This window comes from Bidens hawaiensis, unplaced genomic scaffold (genome assembly GCF_021521415.1).
Source record: "Bidens hawaiensis isolate Kalapana, Puna unplaced genomic scaffold, B.hawaiensis_p1.1 tig00000055_1, whole genome shotgun sequence".
Taxonomy (NCBI): domain Eukaryota; kingdom Viridiplantae; phylum Streptophyta; class Magnoliopsida; order Asterales; family Asteraceae; genus Bidens; species Bidens hawaiensis.
The window spans coordinates 2,418,651-2,436,322 of NW_027491016.1; positions in this window are offsets into that span (position 1 = coordinate 2,418,651).

Consider the following 17,672-nt stretch of genomic DNA (forward strand, 5'->3'; position numbering starts at 1 on the left):
TGCATTGACTACAGGGAATTGAACAAGTTAACCATCAAAAATAGGTATCCTCTTCCCCGAATCGATGATTTGTTCGACCAACTACAAGGTGCGAGCTATTTCTCAAAAATTGATCTTAGATCGGGATACCACCAAGTTAGAATCAAGAGGAGGATATCCCGAAAACCGCGTTTCGGACTCGCTACGGCCACTACGAATTTTTAGTTATGCCTTTTGGGCTAACAAATGCGCCAGCGGTGTTCATGGATCTCATGAACCGAGTCTGTAAACCCTACCTCGACAAATTCGTCATTGTATTTATTAACGATATTTTGATATATTCAAAAAGTAAAGAAGAACATGAGCGACATTTGAGGTTAATTTTGGAGCTTTTGGATCAGGAGAAGTTGTATGCAAAATTCTCCAAGTGTAACTTCTGGTTACAAGAGGTGCAATTCCTCGGTCACGTTATAAACCACCAAGGAATACACGTTGATCCGAGTAAAGTTGAAGCAACTAAGGATTGGCAAGCGCCTAAATCTCCGAAGGAAATCCGCCAATTCTTAGGCTTAGCTGGATACTATCGTCGATTTATAGAGAACTTTTCCAGCATCGCCCAACCTTTAACCCTCCTGACTCAAAAGGATCGGAAATATGAATGGGGTGAAGAGCAGGAAGCGGCGTTTCAAACGCTAAAGCAAAGGTTGTGTCAAGCGCCAATCTTAAGTCTCCCCGACGGAGACGATGGATTTGTTGTATATTGTGACGCATCCCGTAAAGGGTTAGGATGTGTGTTAATGCAAAATAAAAAGGTCATAGCCTATGCGTCTCGACAGTTAAAAGTTCATGAGAAAAACTACACTACTCATGACTTGGAACTGGGAGCAGTCATCTTTGCACTTAAAATCTGGAGACACTATCTCTACGGTACAAAGTGCACCATATTCACTGATCATAAAAGTTTGCAACACATATTCGATCAGAAAGAACTGAATATGAGGCAACGAAGATGGGTTGAGTTGCTGAGTGACTATGACTGTGACATTCGATATCACCCCGGCAAGGCTAACGTCGTAGCCGATGCCTTGAGTAGGAAGGATCGGGTTAAACCATTGCGAGTGCGGGCGTTGGGAATGATAGTCCAGTCAAACCTTTCGGATTTGATTCGAGTCGCTCAACGCGAGGCGTTGAAAGAGGACCAATTGGATAAAGAAGGACTTTACGGGAATGAGAAGAATTTCGAACAGCGTGTGGACGAAATTCTCTATTTCAAAAATCGGATTTGGATCCCGACCCTCCATGACCTTCGTGAATTAATCATGGACGAAGCGCATAAGTCGAAATATTCCATACATCCGGGATCTGATAAAATGTACCAGGATGTGAAAGAATTTTACTGGTGGCCAGGTATGAAAAAGGATATAGCCACATACGTCGGCAAGTGTACGACGTGTGCGAGGGTTAAGGCGGAGCACCAGAAACCTTCGGGAATGTTACAACAACCGGAAATTCCGGAGTGGAAGTGGGAACAGATCACAATGGATTTTGTGACGCATCTCCCCAAGACACCCCGAGGTCATGATGCAATTTGGGTAATCGTGGATCGATTAACCAAATCGGCACATTTTATTCCAATTAGGAATAATTTTAACACTGAGAGACTTGCGCAAATTTATATAAATGAAATAGTGTCTCGTCATGGCATCCCCATCTGGATCATCTCCGATAGGGATAGCCATTTCACCTCCAAACTTTGGCAAGCTGTCCAAGAAGCATTGGGAACACGTATTGACCTAAGCACAGCTTACCACCCTCAGACCGATGGTCAGTCTGAGAGGACCATTCAAACTTTGGAGGATTTGCTTCGTGCCTGCGTACTGGACTTTAAGGGAAATTGGGATCAACATCTCCCACTCGTTGAATTTTCCTATAATAACAGTTACCATAGCAGTATAAAGGCAGCACCTTATGAAGCATTGTATGGGCGGAAGTGCCGATCACCACTTTGCTGGTCTGAAGTGGGAGACCCGCAGGTCATTAGATCGGATCTGGTCCAGGAGACAACCAGCAAGGTTCTTGAAATTAAGAACAACCTAAAAGCCGCGCGGGACCGGCAGAAGAGTTATGCCGATACCCGTCGAAAACCGTTGTCATTTGAGAAGGGTGAAAAGGTATATTTGAAAGTATCACCCTGGAAAGGAGTGGTCAGATTTGGAAAGGCGGGGAAGTTGGCCCCTAGATATATTGGACCATTCATTATTACTGCAAAGATCGGTCCGGTAGCTTACCGACTAGAAATGCCTGAGGAACTAAGTGCAGTTCATAACGTGTTTCATGTGTCAAATTTGAAAAGATGTCTGGCGGATGAGACATCGGTGTTACCCTTAGAGGGTGTTCAAATAAGTGATAGGCTCAACTTCGTAGAGGAGCCCATCGAAATAGTGGACGGTAAAATCAAGCAACTTAGACACAATAAGATCTCGTTGGTCAAAGTTAGATGGAATTCGCAGCGAGGCCCAGAATTTACTTGGGAACGAAAGGATGAATTTCGGAAGAAATACCCCCACCTATTTCCTCAAAAGGAAGTAGTTGACGCGTAAAATTTCGAGGACGAAATTTTTATAACGGGGGGAGAATGTAACGATTCCGGCAAATCCAGGTATACCCTAGCCGGTATATACTATTTACGTGTCATTTAAATATTGATTATATGAGTTATAGTACGTATATACGAGTATATATGATTCATAGTATGAATCATACTCAATTATATAGTGAATCGGATTGGAATTACGATCAACCAATGATCGGTTATTGAAACCCGAACGGATCGGGAATTACATTATAGACGAAGTATATAATGTTTAGTGATATTTACGAAGTATTAATGCTTCGGGATAAGTAAATTATAGCACAGAAAGAGAATTTCGATTTATTAGTACGTCGGTACGATAAACGAAACCTTTAACACCAAACCAAGCAAGAGACGATCGATCAAGCCGAAAAAGATGCGTAATTATTAATAATATGATGTTTTAATGTCATGGGTTAAGTTTTTAAAGTTTTTAAATCAGTTTTATGTAAATTTTATTTTGACCCGAAAAACGACCATTTTAGGCTCGTTTTAAGCCGAATTACGAGTTTAAACGAGAAACGAACTGAACCAGACTATCCACAACATTATCCGGATTGTGTAATCCAAATGTGTGGCCATGGTTTGAGATGTGGGCCCCCCACACACCACCATATGGCCGGCCTTGTTTATACACACACGCATTATATTTTTTTTCTTTTCTTTCACACCAATTTTCTCAAAAGCTCTCAACTCTTTCAACATTCATCCAATATTCTTGAGTTCTAACCAAGATTTGAAGGTATAACATATGTTTTTAAGCTTGAATTTTGTTTTCTAACTTCATGATCTTGAGAAAAGGAGGTTTCAAATGTAAAAATGGGTGAAAACCCGAGTTGAAACCGATTCTCGCATGATCAAGTGATGTATACAAGTTATACAAAGGATCTTGATCCAAGTGATGAGTTAAAAGAGTTTATAACGAATTTTTACGGTTAAAATCTTGTTAAAATGAGTTTCCAAGTGAAAGATGGGTGAAAACCCGAGATGAAACCGACTCTTGCATGATCAAGAGATGTATACATGTTATACAAGGGATCTTGGTCCAAGAAATGAGTAAAAAGAGTCGAGAACGGATTTTTACGGTTAAAACCTTTGTTTTTACTTAAAAACCGACACTTTGAAAGAAATGGTTTGATTGTTGGTATAGTTTGCTTGGTATAGTGTTATTGTGCTTGTAAGTGTTGTATCTAGCGGCTAGCAAAGGCTAGAAACCGAGATCCTTGCGATCTAAAGCTAGAAAACACAAGATAGTTCGGTTTTCGTGTGGTTATGAAATTTGGACAGATTGTAGCACGCTTAGAGTCGGGTCACGAAATTTCACAGAGATGATCTACACATGAAAATATGAGATCTGTGAATTTTTGGTAATTTTTGGATAAAAGATGAATATTTGGTGAATTTAATGCTCGGTTTTGGCCAAAAATAGTGAAAAATAGCTAAACTTGATGAAAAATTCTGAAAAATTTAGGATAAGCTTTTTATAACATATAAAAGTCACACACAAAATTTGAGCTCAGTTGGAAAAGTCTAAAGGGGCTTTTCGGTAAAACGAGTTCTAGGGCTTTCTAGCTCGGTTTTGGGTGAAAATGGCTTGAAAAATGAGTTTTAAATTCTGGAAAAATTCCAGGGAGTTATGAGGATGGCAAGGATCATCCCAGAAAAATTTGGGATTTTTCTAAAGTGTTTTGGTATTTTTGACATATTTAGTGTATTAAAAAGGTTTAAAAATAGATAAATAAATGTAAATATAGGAAAATAAATCTGGAAAATTTTGTAAAATTTTATTTCTGTCAAAATAAGTTTTGTGCAAAATTTCAAGACCCGAGACTAAACGGGTAATTATTTGTGCTAAAATGAACATAAAAACAAATATTTAAAGCATTAAAACGTGTAAACCGGCAAAACTCGCATAAGCGAGCTGACTGGTATATAAAAACCTAAAAATGAACCATTTTCATAAAACTAAGTAAAATAAGTAAAAATAAATCATCCAAAAATAATTCGGATGATTTGGGTAATTTTACCCGATTTTACTGTTTCCGGCACCTAAATGACGGAAACGGGCCCCGGGCCAAACGGGGTGTCAAACCGAGCTCTAATTTCATCACTTTAACTAAAATAACAGTCAAACACCATTTTTGGGTTAAGTGTGAATAAACTCATTTTTGAAACTAAAAACGGACGACCGTGCTAGACACGCAAATCAAGGAAAACATAAAAATGATAATTTTGACCGTCCGACTCTAAGTAATGGCACAATCTGAGTCCTTAGGAGTGTCACGGGGTTAACATTGTCCCCGGATCGAATACAGTACTGGGTTAACAATGTTCCCAGATGTACCGATTAATACAGATTTAGTTTATGGGAATTATATAGTGACGACTAGATATTATATTACAGATCCAGGCACGTAGCTGTTCATTGTATTACCCACAGACTCACAAAAAGGTGAGTTTTCACGAGCCCCTTTTAATGATCTGTTTTAAATATTTTCCCGGGGCGGAAAGCATGATTGTGTTAAATTATCTAAGTACATACCGATCGTATGGAAACACTTGTATATTTTTTTATATATACATATGGTATGATGCATAGAATAGATAATTTGTTTATTGGGTGGAATTGTTCTGGGGTAACTTAGTTCCCAGAGGGTTATTGGATATATTTCTGGGTTAACAGTGTTCCCAGAGGGTATTGGATATATTTCTGGGTTAACAGTGTTCCCAGAGGGTATTGGATATGTTTCTGGGTTAACAGTGTCCCCAGAGGTTACTGGATATGGTTCTGGGTTAACAGTGTCCCCAGAGGTTATTGGATATGGTTCTGGGTTAACAGTGTCCCCAGAGGATATTTGATATGCGCTGGGTTAACAGTGTCCCCAGGGGTTATTTGATATGTACTGGGTTAACAGTGTCCCCAGGGGTTATTGGATATGTTCTGGGTTAACAGTGTCCCAAGGGGTCATTTAATGTGTTTTTGGGTTAATAGAGTTTTCATTAACGGGCTTAGCATAATTTCCTCATTAATATATGATTTTTATACTGATCTATGGTTTATTTAAATTAGTGAAACTCACCAACTATTCATAGTTGACCCGTTTTCTTTACATGCTTTCTAGGTATGCCCAGGTTGGAATGATTGATATGTGCTTAACTATCTGTGCTACCTGTTGGAAGCTTGCTGCTCTGTATTTTGTAATGAATATATATTAATGTCTTATTGGTAATATATGTGTGTAACACCTAGACAGTAACGCAACTCGCAACAATGTAATATGTTATAAATTAATGTAGTGGAATTTTCTTTATAAGCAATGCTGTTGATATCAGATGTGTCTGTTGCATCCCGTGTACGTTTCCGCTGCGGTTACGGGGTGTTACAGTCCCGCCCCTCTGCTTAACCCTTGAGCCTTGAACCCCTTTTTCTCTTAACTCTTTGCTTGTCCTTTGGTTCTTCCCGCCTAAGGATGTCTGCGCAGCTCCACGCGCCAGACTCCTTACAAGGAAGCCTGCGCGAAGACCAGCTGTTCCTGCGATACGCGAGGCGAACTGTTCTCGCAGCGCGCTAAGAATTGTAGTTCTTCTCGCAGCGCGCTAAGAACGGTAGTTCTTCCCGCGACGCGCTAAGAATTGTAGTTCTTCTCGCAGCGCGCTAAGAACGGTAGTTCTTCCCGCGACGCGCTAAGGATTTGTAGTTCTTCCCGCGGCGCGCTAAGAATGGTAGTTCTTCCCGCGGCGCGCTAAGGATTTTAGTTCTTCCCGCGGCGCGCTAAGGATTGTCCTCTGTCTGCCTTCGCCCTCGCGCGTGCGCTCGAGTCTTCTCGCGCTAGACCTTAAGTCTTTTCTTCTGTTTAGGTCAGCCTGTATTCTTTTGTGATATCTTATCTTCTGTCTGAATAGTCACTTTCGGCGCAGCATGCGCACCAACCCCATTGGTTGGCAGAAAAAGTGACTGACATAATCTTTTGAAATCTTCTTTTGCATGCCTTGACCAGTACCTTTATCTGACTCCTCCCATGCTTGACCTGTAACCTGTCAGCCTTTTCCCCATCCCCTGCAGCTGCCGGCATATCTTTTGATATCTTTTGCTTTTGGAATCTTTTGCCTTTTGATATCTTTTGCTTGATTTGATAAAATCTTTTCCTCTTTTTAAGGGATTGTGTTCCCTAGGGTTTTCCTATATATAATACTATTTTCTTGTTATTTAACACTACACACACAAACACTTAAACTCTTATCTGCTCTCTTCTCCTTGCCCTCTGCCGTTGTTCCTCAGCCGCCTCCTCTCTCTGCCTTCGTCTTTTCCCTTGTCATGCCCAGATTTCCGGTAATATATAATATATAATAATTTGTTAAAGATACATATTACTATGTTAACATATATTCAAGGCATAAAACAAATCGTTAAACCAATAACCTCTTATTTATAGGTTAACTTGTGCTTGTTTAAAAGTTGGTTCTTGCATTATCTTTCAACACACCTTTTTCAGGTGAGTAATCTCGTACCTAATCCCTTTTTATTTTTAATGTTTTGGGATGTTCATGTGTTCGTACAAACTTTAGTCTTAAACTTGTTTATAAACTTTTGTCGCGCAAAACCCCATGTGTTATGGACGTAGACTTGGCTGTTTATTTGTATGTGTGGATCATTAACCGTCTTGTCGGCCTATTCCGCAGTTTTCATGGATCCATTAGATGAACACGGGAGAACTATCGTTTATGATTTCTCTTTTGTTTACACTTGCACAGTTTTCTTGTTTTTGTGCTCAATTGGGAGCACGGATTGAACTATAAGCTATGATCTAAGGCTTGATCACAATCTGATTACACCCTTGTTGAACACCAGTTATACACATGATGCGCGCAGATATTGTTATCTATTTATATCTATTAAACTTGATTTCTCACCGACACGCAAGTGTTGACGTTTTATTTTAACACATATTCAGGTTTGCTGTAGCAGCTTTTGGGAATCTCTTGGACGCGTAGGATGTTTTCTTTTGTATGGGCCTAGATTAAAATGTAACAAGACAAATTATGTTATTTGAATATTTTAAGTTATGATATGATTTATGTTACTTTATGTCATGTTCTGCGCGTGCGCAATGAAATGTATTTATTAAATATTGACACCCAAATAGTGTCGCGAGTAATGAAACAATACGTGGCGCCCCGATGTATAATCCGCCATCGGTCGGGGTGTTACAATTATGATATATGTTTCTGAAACTCAACAAATTTCTTGTTGATTTTGGGGAAAATAAAGCATTTTCTATTTTGAGCTTTGTACCATTTGGTAATGCTAAACTAGCTTTTCCCACTCCTTCTATCAAGTTTGTAGGACCTGATATTGTATTGATGATCCCTTTTGTTGGTTTCAGTTTATAAAAATATTTTTTAGATCTAAGTATAGTATGCGTGGCTCCACTATCCGCTATACATATATCTTCTTCATTTGTTTGATCTTGTGCTCCGTTGATTTTCATTTTAAATCTTGAAAAATATTAAGAAAGAAAAAATAAGTGTATAACGAAGACATATGATATTTTAATAAGAACTTTATTTAATTGAAACACAAGTAGTACATGAAAGAGGAACTACATAATTAAAGATAATGAGAACACACTTAATAACTGCATCTAATTATAGTAGTCAAGCAACTTTGTTTCAAAGTTCTACCCCAAAGTCTTCAACGTTCAGCTCAGCATTGATATTATTAAAGTTATCAACATGGTTCACTTCTTTCTCTTTTCCTTTTAGAGAGGCTTGGTACAGTTCACACAGATGTGGAGCTGTGCGACAAGCCTTTGCCCAGTGGTTTGTACTTCCACATCTAAAACATGAAGTGCCATTGTTTTCGGACCTACCAGCTTCATTCCATTTATTTTGGTGGTTGGAAATGGTATTGTGTGGGACATGATAATTATTGGCTCTCTAGTTACGACCACGACCACGGCCACGACCACGACCGTAAGAGTTATTGTTCCATTTGAATGGATGCTTACGATCTTTAAAATGCCTTTTGTCAAAATGACCACGTCCACGGCCTCGTCCTCGACTTTGTTCTCATTTATGATCAGAATTTTTATGAGAACTTTTGTGAGCAACATGTGCTTCTGGTATGGCTAATGAACCCGTGGGACGAGATTGATGATTTTTCATCAATAATTCATTATTTTTCTCTGCTACAAGGAGTAATGCATTTAGATCAGAGTATCTCTTAAAATTCTGCAAACGATAATGTGTTTGCAAGTTTATATTTGATGCATGAAACGTGGAGAAAGTTTTCGCTAACTTTTCTTCCTCTGTTACGGGATACTTACAAAATTCTAGCTTTGAACAAATTCGGTATAAAGCAGAGGTGTAATCATTTACCCTCTTAAAATCTTGGAACCTAAGACTGTTCCATTCATCTCTAGAAGTAGGAAGTAAAACTTCCTTTAGATGACCGAATCTGCTTTTCAAATCTTCCCATATCATATATGGGTTATCATAATTAAAATACTCATGCTGTAGTAATTCATCAATATGTTTATGGATGAAAACATCAGCTCTTGTTTTATCCTGGTCAGAGCAATCATTGTATTCTTGGATTGCATCTAACACATCCATAGATTTTAAATGTCTTTTGACATTTGCTGTCCAAGACATATAATTTTCTCCAGAAATGTTGAGTGCAGGGAATTCGAGTTTTGCTATATTTGACATTTTGTTGCTAAACATAATAGAGCAAATAATAAGATAAATATTAGAATCCATATATATCAATCAACAATGAGATACAATACATTGGTAGAGCTATAAACATATAAAAGAAAAAGAAAATGCCGAAATCTTCAGATGGGAGATTAAAAATTAGAATGAGAAGTAGTATAAGCATTATAGTGACCAACATCAAAACCGGGTGAATCATTTTGAGAATTTTATCTTGGATAAATTTAATAAGAAGAATGTTTGTTGTAAATGAAATGGGGTTAATGATTGGTTATTTATAGTGAAAATTTATAACCCTTTTATAACGGTTATATTACCGTTTATTAGCCCTAACTATAACAAGATTATTAGGGTAATGTGAGAATTTGAAGATAATAAAGAGATCACCACTATCTGTAGCAATATGCAATAAGAGAAGATGGAATATTTTATTCAGTAACTTTTGTTGATAGTCTTCATTATTGTTACATGCGTTAATATTTATAGTACAAACTTTACTATTTCAAACTACTATTGAGGTGACTATTTGGGGAACAAACGTATATGATTGCTTTGAAGAAATGGTCATCCAAAAACATGGATAAAATCGTACGTTGAAAAAGTGGTCTTCCAAAAAGTGAAAGCGTCGGTGCTTTATAACAGTTTTATATTTCTTAACTATTAGATGTAGGGCTGGCCTGGGGTGTGTCAGCCGCATCTTTGGCCGGGACACGCAATTTTCAGGGGCCAAAACTTATATATGTGTATATATTTTTCAGTAGAGGATCCCAAGTCAATCGACATCGTCAATATATCGATTTCTGGTGTTTAAAACTCGTCAGAAAAATACATTCACCGGAAAACCTTAGCCAGAAATCAAGCTTAAAAATACGACGTTAATTTGGAGATGATGACTCAAGTTTCAAGGAGTGATAGAAATAGCCACTGATCTTTATTTTAAAATGAAACTAATTATTTACATAGTTTTGCTTTAGTTATACTTTACTCTTAACTTAATAAGTTTTATTTCAACAACATACCAAACCCTTTAAAAGAGTTCAAAAAATTAATCGTTGTTTATAAAACTTATCTTGTATATTTTGTTATTTATTAAGACTTGCGGACCTTTTTATTTTAGTTCAGCCGAGTTATTAAAAATCTCGGAGACGACCCTGATTAGATGATACTAAAATGTCGAGTCTAGTAAGCGTAAGTTCATTACCGATTGACCCGTTAGAGTATTGACGTGTTTCCTCTCTTTAAAACTTTATAGGTAGCCAACCTCACTTGTTTATTTCTTAAGTATTATACACGGTAATGATCAAAAGTCTGGTCTAGTTAGAGCAAGCTCATTACCAATCAACCTGTTAGGGTATTGACGTATTTCCTCTCTTTAAAACTTTATAGGTAGCCAACCTCATTTGTTTAGAGGCTCTTCTATATTTACCTTCGCCCTTCTAAAGTCGTTTATATATCTTCTAACTTGTTCATGATGTTACAACTAATTTGTTCATGCTCGATAAGACGAGAAACAACACAACTAAACTATTGATATAACTTCAAATAAGAAGAATCTTTCAATCTACTACTTAATTTTCGGCTCTAGCTTCTGCGGGGTTTTTTTGGCAACAAAATCTATAGTACTACCAATCTTTTTCCTATCCCTCACTGAGAGTTGGAAAGTAAAAAAAATGTTAATTCCTATTTGTAGCAATCACTTATGAACTTTCCCTAATTAAGTTGGTAACAATCTTTAAATAATTCTAAATATATATAAACGAAACATTTAAAAGCTATCTGATTGCTTCCTACAGTTTTTCAAGTCACTAGATTGTTTTATTTATAAATGAAGGTTTCTCATACATTTGACCCGAATTCACAGTTATTGGTTTCACCAAACCCAGATAGCCTTAAACAGGTTATAACATCTGAATAAATTAAAAATTAATCTTAGCAAATATTTAATATGAAAATTATATAAAATATGGATATTTTAAAAATTAATATCCGATTCTTTTAAAGATATTATTTATAATTAAGAAACAATTTTATAGTAAAAAAATAAGCGGGTCATTAGTCTCACCAAACCCAAATAGTTTTTAAACCGGGTATAACATCTCATTTCTTTGTAAAACTCTTTCATCATCAAATCTTAAGTATATTATTAATTTTTTTACAATAAATAAAATTAAAATATATATATATATATATATATATATATATATATATATTAGAAACGAATAATATAGAACAATCTCATAATACAGATGATAAAAGATAGTTCTTATATATATATATAGCATCGCTAAACCTCAGGAGTGGGTAATCGGTCGGTCATATGTAAGTATTTTTATCTTTTTATGACATGTGGATTTCTTTTTTATTTTTAGTCGTTTATGTAATCTGATAGCTAGACTGACCAGCAAAATAAACATGTATGATTTATCAAATCATTTTTAAGCTTTAAAATACTATAAATAAAAATTGTTATTGTTCAACCTATCATCATCTTCTCTCAACCACCGTGACATCAACCAGAACCTAAACACACAACGGTCCAACCTTCGTGACATTGACGACCACCCAAAAATGGCACCACAACTTAAACCCCCCTTAAATGGCAAAAAAGACACGTACACACACCCTAAGCCAAAATGTAGCACCAATCTAAAATAAGTTTTTATCGGGAATTATTTAAATCAATTTTGTTCGAAAGAATATTTTGATTCATAAAAAGTTTAAATTTTTTAAAACTATATAATAAAAGTTGTTAATAATAATTTATTTGTTTTTTTTCTATTTGAACGACCAACAAACAGAGAATTGACTAGGTACTCCGTACGAGGTGACCTAATGCAAAAGGTCACCGCCAGCTGGCCCAACCCAACCATACAGAGGCCTTACACATAATTTATTTGTAATTTATGATATTTTATATTTTAAAGAAAATTTCTCGTATATAATAATTTTTTCTCTGAAATTTGGGACTTAAATTAAAAAATATCAAGTAAATGGATTTATTTGTTTTACACTGCGATAATGTATTATGCTTCAATCCGGCTTTAATTAAAATTTTGAATATTAGAAAGGTTTCACTACTAGAAAAGTATTACCGATAGATATATCAATCACATATTGATCATGGATGATAGTGTTCCGACGAACACCAATAGATTTTAATGACTGCTCACAGGCATCAACTTTACCGACGGACTATCGACGCTAATGCTTGATCCCTTACTGACAGATTGTATAACTTCTTCAAAATTTTGTGACTAAATTGCCAAACTTTAAAGTTGAGGGACCTCTTGGTATTTATGAAAAAGTTAAAGTTCAAGATCTAATACGAAAATGTGAAAATTGAATTAGACGGATTGTCTAAAGAGTGACTTAAGTCACAAAGATATTTTATAAGACAGATCGTCTCATCAGCCTACGTTTTACATTTTGAGACTACCCCATGTAATGGTTATTTTAGCCAAGATGTTTCATATGGTATCTAATCCGCCCACATGTTTAATATGGTCAGTCTAATGGCTGAGTCAGCAAAAAAAGTTGACATGCAAGCCTATAATGTGTTTGACACGTGTTGAGGCTATCTGAAAATAAATACAAAATATAGAATTTAAAACTAAATTACAATAATTAAACTTTAGTGACGCGTACAACGTTAGCTATTTATAAAATATTGATAATTACTTTGCTTGCGGTTTTTATATAAACCGATATTAATATTTATAGAGTAGAACAGTGACGGATATTCAGATGAACCTTAGATGGGTTGTTAGACACAAATCAAGAATTATTTTTGGAAATTTGTTGTGTTTATAGAAGATTGTGAACGCTTTTCGATGGACATTCCGCTAGAAACCATTACCTGAAAACTAATCGAGAATCAAACATGTAAAAAACTTGACGTCACAATTATTCAAATAGTTAACATAGATGGACAATAAACTCGTCAAACTATGAATATTTAAAGGGAAAACTCTTAAAATAGGTATTTTTAAAAACAAATTTCAAGTTTTAGGTATCATTTGTAAAGAATTCCAAAAATAGGTATTTTAAACTAGTCGTGACGACTAGATTCTTGGTTTCAACGAGTAGTTTACAAAACTAGTCGTGACGACTATTTTAGGCAAAGAAAAATTCAGGGACGAGCATTTTGATGTCCTAAGCTTGTCCAGACGACTAGTTTAGGTAAAAAATAGCCTGGACGAGTTTTTATGAAATTTTTTTGTACTTTTCTTAATATTATATTATTATATTTAATTTTACTCACAATTAGGTTTACTTTTATAATTTTTAAAATATAAAGTTTTACTAAAATTCAAATTCACCAATGAGACGTGCTTTTCTTATCTTCCATTTTTATAATTTTCTCTTCATAAATAATAAAATGAAATATGTTGGTGGTAACTAAACTCACAACCTTGCTTTTAAATGTTTATGCCTTATAAACTCAACTAGGATGAATTAATGTTAGTTTTTTCTTTTTCTTAATTGGTATAGATTCACAACCTTTCATTTTATTAGTTTTAAAATGTAAATACAAATTATTCTTACTAATATATGTATTTTAGGAAATTATTTATATCTTATTAATCCATAATATACTTTAATATGTATATTATTAAATTTAACTTTTTTATTTTACTTTTTAACCATTCGTATATCACACGGGCTCTATCTTAGTAAAATAATATAATATTAAGAAAAGTAGAAAAAAAAATCATAAAAACTTGTCCAGACTATTTTTTACCTAAACTAGTCGTCCCGACAAGTTTAGGGCATCAAAATGGTCGTTCCTGAAATTTCTTAGCCTAAAATAGTCGTTACGACTAGTGTTGTAAACTATTTGTTGACACCAGGAATCTAGTCGTCACGATTAGTTTAAAATACCTATTTTTGGAATTCTTTATAAATTATACCTAAAACTTGAAACTTGTTTTTAAAAATACCTATTTTAAGAATTTTCCCATATTTAAAAATAGTTTAATTAAAGGCCATTTTAACGGGATCCATTAGTAATAAACTGACGGATATATGTTTCCAACGGTACTTTGCACGGTGAAACCTTGGTTTTCTTGTAATGTTTTTCTGCATTCGGCAATACCATTGGCTTGCTTCATCCCGGTTTCTTCGATCACCACCGTTAATATTGGAAGTTATCCATATTTTGTTGCTTATTTGATGTTGTAAGTAGTTAAGTTGAACGGTCAAAATTTAGGCTCAAATTCATTATTTTCGACCATTGTGAGAACCAAGAAATATTGAAAAAGAAAAAACAGAAACTAAACCATAAAGTGTAAAAAGTATGAGAGGCATTGGTGAAGCTTCTTTAGGGCCATGGGGTGGCCCTGATCCCCTGTTTTGTTGCTTATTTGATGTTGTAAGTAATTAAGTTGAACGGTCAAAATTTAGGTTCAAATTCATTATTTTCGACCATTGTGAGAACCAAGAAAAATTGAAGAAAGAAAAAACAGAAACTAAACCATAAAATGTAAAAGGTACGAGAGGCATTGGCGAAGCTTCTTTAGGGCCATGGGATGACCCTGACCCCCTGTTTTCTTATGCAGAAGTATAAATTTACCTGTTTTCTTTAGGGCCATGGGATAACCAGTTTTGTTTTCTGCGTGATCAAAAGATGAATCTATTCTTGGTTTATAAAAAGCGAGATGTGTTTCCAGGCGTGAGGCGTTGCTCTCAATGGTGGTTACAGTCAGAAAGTAATGAGTTGACCTCTCAAATTTCTTAAAGGAAATACAAGGTAAGGTGGAAAAAGAATAGAAATCGGACACTTGTAACAGCCACTATACCAGTAGGATTTAACTATAGGAAGTCAAATTTTGGCTATCAGTCTTCCATGTAGTATAATCTAATTCAAGTCATATAAAGATAGAATCAGTGAATGAAATGAAAGGGTTATTTGGATGTCTAGTATAGTTATCGCAATTTATTGTGGCGATAAGTTTCTCAAATTTTGTTCTTATGATTGTCCAAAATCTCCATCTATGTGCAACTTCCACTTCATCTTCAGAACCATCATCATTGTTCATCAAACAACATATCCAATCTAAAGCTTTAAAATACAGTTGAACTGAGCAAGAAGTGTTTTTCACCGAGGCATAGAACACAGTTCCTGAGCTAGAAGTGGTCTTCACTGAGGCATAAAATATTAAGCCTTATACAACATCAAGTACCTTGATAAATTTCTCATGCAACTTTTCATCAATCATGCGAGACTCCACCAATTCATGGCACGTCCTTGGACCCACTTAAGCCTTTCCCTGTAATGCCCGTCAATAATGCATGTCATTCCATAGAAGCACACTCTCTGGTTTTTTTTTTTTTCATGTTATATATTTCTCCTACATCTTATCTTTTTTCTAAAAAAAATGTCTTCATAAGACCAATTGACACGCTATAAGAAGTGTAGATCTTTTGATTATATTGGCAGCAACTGTGACTTTAGGTACTAACTTTGGATTTCTTAATTCTTTAGTATGTTCAAATTGATAAGTGCCTTTAAGTTTAAACTACAATAAAATGAACAATATTTATACATGTTTAATATCAATAAGTTTGTGATTTTTTTTAACAAGAGGGGAATGGCCCATGCATGAATAGAGTACATGGCTTATGGCTTCTAAACCACATAGTAACACTACCGCCATCCCATGTGAGTAGGTTGTATGGGTACATATTTAGGCAAACCTTTGACACATAGAAGAGCTTCAATTTTGACCGTTGGAGCATAAAAAATAATTAACAATTCATTAATTGCACATAAATACTACCAATCATTCATCATTTTTATTCACACAAACTATCCACTATTTTCATTCACTTAAACTTTCACCATTTTTATTCACTCAAACTCTTAACGTCCAATTTTCAAACGATGATCTCATGATATTCTTACCATCGAACGATTCCGATTCCGAATGATCTCGTATTTTCTTTTTTTTTGTTTGAATTGTCATATTTTATTTTTCCGGTTTTCAATTATGTAATATTATTAACTTTAATGAAATTTTAAGTTTATTTACATTTAATTGTTTAATTTATTTTAAACTAAAAAAAAAACAAAAAGTTCCAGGATACTTGTTGGTGTGTGCTGCCAGTGATTTTGTGGTTTGTGGGTACTTGATGGTAGAAATAAGATAATAGTGGAGGATTGGTTGGTGCATGGATAGTAACCATGAGTGCCCCTTCCCCTCTAACAAATGAAATTACGATTAGCATAAGTATTTCCTATGGTTAAAAAAACATGTGGCGAAAGTTAAAATTTGATAAAAACATGCTAGCATCTCATTCATTTTTATGATCTTTACGCAACATAATATACGCGTTGGTGTCATGTCTCTCCCGCATGACAAAAAAAAATGTCTTTTTAATGATATTTTCAAAAGACAGTTGATTTAATCAAAAGGATAATTAGTAAAAATATGCAATATTTCTTGTTGCAGTCGAAAATAATAACATGATGTTGACAACCTATACAAAAAGTGTACGATCTATTATTAATAAACCCGAATAACTTATATCTATGGTGAAAGAGTTCAGAGTCTTACATTGGTTTGCTTCATAGTTTGGAGAAAAAAAGGATGATGTTGGTCAAGAAAGTTGGTCACCTTTTAAGATGGCGCACCTACCAACTGTTAAAACACATTAATTTCACATTCATAACTTTCATTATTGAGTAAGAAAATTTGTCTTCATTATTGTCTAGAGAAATTATTGCCAATGTGTTTCTTAAGAGAAAACTAGGTTACTAGGGGGAGCTTAAAAGGTTAGAATGGCTACATGGTGTAATTTTAATTTTGATCGTTTAATTTTTGGATTAATAAAACACCAAAGCAATGTCTCTATGAAACTAACATAGCATCTAGTATCCAACGATGTATCTTAATAAGCATTCAAAGGTTGTCACTAGCAAAGCAACGTAATGAAAGAGAATATAAGGTTTCTAAGATAAAACTACAATAAAAGTAAAGAAAAAACAATAATAAAAGTAAAGAAAAAACAATATAAAGAATGCATATTGAATTGTGTTGAATTATGCAGTTATAAACAACTCTAACAGGAATAAACAAAATCGTGAAGGCTTATTTATGTTCTTGTTTTTCATATGTTAACATAAAAATAGTTTTGGTTATCAAGTGCCAGAATTATTTTACATCCATAAAAGAAAATGAAAATCGATAACATAGATAGTTTACTGAATTCTAATATATAAGAGTTTTACAAAATTCTTTACTTCTTAAACGAAGGATTTGCTAAATTCTTTACTTTCGATACCAATGCCGTACAAAAAATTTGTGGTTTTCGTAATCAAGATTGTCGATGTACCGGTATCTTA